The sequence below is a fragment of the Stylophora pistillata genome, chromosome 2 (genome assembly GCF_964205215.1).
Source record: "Stylophora pistillata chromosome 2, jaStyPist1.2, whole genome shotgun sequence".
Classification (NCBI taxonomy): Eukaryota; Metazoa; Cnidaria; class Anthozoa; order Scleractinia; family Pocilloporidae; genus Stylophora; species Stylophora pistillata.
The window spans coordinates 1,332,201-1,337,200 of record NC_142520.1 but is presented as its reverse complement, the minus strand read 5'-3'; the positions used below and the strand labels follow the sequence as shown (position 1 = coordinate 1,337,200).

Here is a 5,000-nt window from a genome sequence, read left to right as displayed (position 1 = left end):
TACCATAGTGAAGGACGACACGTTGAAGAAGCACCATACCTTGCCTTGCTTGGTGAAGCTGTTTCCCCGTGCACATACCAGATCTGCCAGTAACCGATCTTAATCAGTTCTGATCAGTTATCTCGTTTGCTTGTTTTTAATACCTAGGGCTGTAATGGCTGAACAGATCACGGCCTAATCGATAATATTTGTAATCACGGCGCCTCACCTTCGTTTACAAATTCACGCCTTTTATACATAGTTTTCTGTTCTCAGTTGTTCCGTGTATATTTCTTATTTTATTAGGTTCGCCAGTCATTTTTGGTCACGTCACATTTCATATTTTCGTATTCATTTTTTATGCATTGTTTCTATTGTTTGGTATAGCTTCTTCTGCCGTAGTTTTCTTGTCGCCGTTGTCATTATGTATTAGTCGTCGTAGTCGCCACATAATCTTGTAGTTTTTGTTATTTTGTCTGTCATTTTGACTGTTTTATTTGTATTTCGTTTTGCTTTCCTGTTCTGTACGCTAGTAAAGGTGCGAATTTCTTTGATTTGTGGATTTCGACTACAATATTTTATTTAGATAAGTAAATTTTAATCAGCAATTTTGGCGTTTTACGTGGTTTGGGAGTTTCTGTTTTGGTTATTCTGAGTTAATTAGGACAAGAGGGTAATTGAACAGAAAACAAAAAACATAAAATATACGCACGAGATAAGATTTAAAAAGACACGCAGCCAATGGAGTACATGGATAACTTAATATAACTCAAAAAAAAGTGAGCAATGGACAAAAAGAACACAATCGTGCGATTTCAAAATTTCCCCCGTAACTGTTCTAATGGTCCTTTTATTATTGGGGTGAGATTTAAGTTCTCAGAAGACGTGATTGAGACCCGAAAAGTGTCCCCTCGCTTAGGTTATTATACTGCGATTGTTACATGTTAGTTGACTTAACCCTTCCGGGAGGTGGAAAAATGGTCGCGTTAAAACTGCGTCACGATCGACAGGTACGCAGCGAGCTGAAATAATTATTGAACCGTCACACGCATGTAAGATACACTTTGTGCGTTACCAGTATAAAGAATTGGCTCACGTTCTCAAACTTCAACTCGTTTAATTAGAACATTGTGAACTCACAAACAACTTACAAGCGGCCATGGCGAGAAAAACCAGAGAGAGCCAAAACAAGTTGGCACGCACGTGTAAATACTGAAATCTGATTGGACGCTAAGACAATGCAATATCGTCACACCCTTCCTTGTTTTAAGAAAAGAAAGTAATCACTTCGTAACAGGAACGAACAAGTAGCTAAGCACTTAACGATAATGTAACCGAAAGCTCTAAACGCAGTGTCTTTCTAACAATGTCTTCGGTAACAGCTTAGTCAAAAATCACTTAGATACAACAAAGTCTTTCAAATGGCTAGGTGGTCTGGGGTCCGACCACTGCGAGTAACTGGTAAACCCACTGGCTTTAAAGGCATAGATGATGTTGAAACATCTGCAGGATTAGGGCTTGAGTTAGGTTGTCCTGTTTCTGTGGGCCTTTTGGGAGGTGGAGATTCCTCAAATTCCTGTGAGGTTCCTAGCACTGGTTCATTAGGAAGGAGTGGTGCAATGGGCGTTATATCTGGTATGCTGGGGGTCACAGGGTTGTTACTGTTACTAGAACCTACTGGTTCTTTGCTGCTTCTGAGTTGTCTCCTATTTCTTCTAAAAAGTCGACCATCCTCAGTTCTCACATCATATGATCTCACATCGACTTGCTTTTCTACTCGCGCCTTGTACCATTGGTCAGACTTATCTGTTGGCTTGACACGCACAACATCTCCACTGTTTAGGGGTGGTAGTTCTTTAGCACTAATATTGTAGTATTTTGCTTGCAACTGTTTCCTTCTGTAGAGTTTATCTGGGACCTCTTCCACGAGCTTGGGCCTCAGTAGTTGACTGGTGGTTGGTATCAGTGTTCGAGTTCGACGACCGAACATCCTTTGTGCTGGGGAGCTCTGTAAACCCTCAGAGGGCGTATTTCTCCATTCTAGCAGGGCTAGGTAGATATCTGATCTTGCCGCTTTAGATTTCTTCAATAAGCTTTTGACAGTCTTGATTGTGTTTTCTACTTTCCCGTTACTCTGTGGGTAATGGGGAGAACTGGTCACATGTTCCATGTCATAATTGGTCGCAAATTGCTGGAAATCATGGGAGTTGAATGGTGGGCCATTGTCACTCATCAGCTTACTGGGAATCCCATGCCTTGAAAAGTGTTCTTTTAGGGTATGAATGATTTCTCTGGCAGTCTTGTCTTTGAGTGGGTCGATCTCAGAGTAGCTTGAGTAGTAATCCACAGTGCAGAGATAATCTCCATTGTCAAAATGAAAGATGTCAACTCCAACTGTTTCCCAGGGACGGCTTGGGATCTCATGAGAGACTAGTGGTTCTTTGGGCTGTTCTTTCTTGTAGCTGGCACAAATCTCGCACTTGGAGATGTAATCTTTAATTTCAGCAGGCATTCCCGGCCAATAGACAACTTCTCGAGCTCTGCGAAGGCAGCTTTCAATACCCGAGTGTGCACCATGTAAAAGTTCACGGATTTTAAGTCTGAGACTTGATGGAATCAGGCATCGAAGACCTTTGAAGAGAACTCCATCCTGGGCTGTCAGTTCATCTCGGACATCAAAGTAGGGGTGAAGTTCCATTGGCAGATCATCTTTCTTCTCTTGCCAGCCCTTCAGGATAACTTGTGTGAGGGACTGTAGGACAGGGTCGGCTGCTGTTTCTTGCTGGATCTCTGTAAGTTGTGGTTCTGAGATGGCTAAGAAATCGACAGCATGGATACGCTCAACTTCTTTTTCAGTCGGGGAGCGGTCGGTGGTTGACAGATAGGCTCGGGACAAAGTATCTGCTAAATACATTTCAGGACCTGGCTTGTAACGAATCTCTACATCGTATCGTTGTAGTCTCAGGAGTAGGCGCTGAAGTCGTTTCGGTGCTGACGCTAAGGGTTTCTTGCAGATAGTCTCCAATGGCTTATGGTCAGACCACAGAAAAACTCTTTTACCATAAACGAAGTGGTGGTTACGCTCCATTCCAAATACTTGGGCTAGTAATTCTTTCTCTATTTGGGAATAGTTCTTCTCACTGGCTGTGAGAGCTCTACTCGAGTACGATACAGGTTGCCCATTCTGCATTAATACAAATCCAATACCACTGGAGGATGCATCTCCCTGGCCTTCCACAGGTTCCGCAGAATTAAAATATCTCAGGACTGGAGCTGAAGTGACAGCATGCTTGATACTTTGAAACGCTTCTTCTTGTGCTGCTGACCAACTCTATTCAACATCCTTGTGGGTTAATCTTCTCAGTGGCTCAGAAAGTTCTGAGAGCTGGTTTAGAAACTTGGACAGGTAATTCACTAGGCCTACTAGTCGTCTAACTGCAGCTACATCGTTTGGTCTGTCCATTTTCAGTATGGCATCGACTTTCCTTGGGTCAGGTTTCACTCCTTCAGGTGTAAGAACATGACCAATGAAGGGGGTTTCTGAACACTTCAGTTGTAGCTTCTCTCTGTTAAGCTTCAAATTTCTCTCCCTGCATCTGTCCAACAGTCTCACCAAATTAGTATCATGATCTTTCACAGCTTCGTCAATGCTCGTACCACGGCCTGTAATAAGGATGTCATCTGCAATCTTGTATATTCCACTCAGGCCTTCTAAATTCTGATCCAGTTTTCTCTGAAAGTACTCTGGTGCGGGAGAAATTCCAAAAGGCATTCGCAGGTATCTGTATCGGCCCCACGGAGTTTGGAACGTCGTTAACTTGCTGGATTCTTCATCTAACTGTATTTGCAAAAAGCCATCTTTAAGGTCTGCTTTGGAAAACACTTTAACATTGGTTAACTCCGGCAGTATGTCTTCAATGACTGGTAGCGGGTAGTGACTTCTTTTCGGGGCCTTGTTGAGATGCTGAGGGTCAATGCATACTCTGAGCCTGCCATTTGGTTTTTCTGTAACAACTAGACTAGACACCCATTCGGTTGGTTCGTCTTCCTTAACTATGACACTTGCTTTCTCCAGGCGAGTCAACTCATCTTTTAGCCTATCCTTCAACGTTAGAGGTACGCGGCGGGGGGGGCATAATTGCAGGTGCAACAGTCATATCTACTTCCAGGTGAAGAGCTCCTTCCATACATCCTAAGCCTTTGAATACATCACTGTAAGAAGTAGTAACTTCCTCCATGGTTAGACCCTGACAGGCACTTTTAACCACTGTCTCAGTAACATTTAGGATGTTTTCGTGTTGAACGGTGATCAATCCCATTTGCTGGGCTGATGTAGCCCCAAGAAGTGGAGTGTAGTCTTCATCGATGACCACAAACGGAACACGGTATTTCTTCTGATTTTTCGGGTTGCGCAACTGAATTTTTGCCACACCCTGTACCTTTAAGTTAGCTTTGGAGTAGGTGGTTAATTTTACTTCGGTTGTGTCAACCACAGTACCTTTCGGCAGGAATTTCCGAGGTAACACGTTACACGAAGCTCCGGAATCAACTTGCATCTTCACTAGCAAATCTTCGATTGCAAAGTACGCGAATATTTTACTCTTGAATTCAGACATTTCCACGGTATTAACAGCATTTTGAGAAGACACAGACAAGACTTCTTCTTCAGATGAGTAACTTGGGTCATCGCTGTCGGCAAGCTGATGGACCTTTCTGGGCTTGGATTTTTGGGAAGGCTTCTTGGATTTGTCTCCACATTTTACAGCGAAGTGATTAGGTTTTCCGCACGAAGAGCAGATTTGACCATATGCGGGGCATTTCGCTATATTACGCTCATGCTGACGGCCACAAAACTTACATTCCTCGACGAGCTGGTTGTTATTAGGGAGTTTCGTCTTTGCCTTGCGTGAAGTTGAGTTTTTAGACGCTGTTTTTGAGACTAAATCAATCTCACCCAAGTGCTGGCTCGGCGTCATTTCTTTGAGCTGTGCCGACGTAGCTTCCGCGGCTCGGCAGATATC

At 43.3% G+C, this 5,000-nt stretch overlaps 1 protein-coding gene across 1 annotated transcript in view; it reads right to left on the bottom strand.

Annotated features, from left to right (window-relative positions):
• Positions 1 to 5,000, bottom strand: part of LOC111343428 (KICSTOR subunit 2) — a 67,292-nt gene that overhangs the window by 13,976 nt on the left and 48,316 nt on the right. The window lies entirely within an intron of this gene.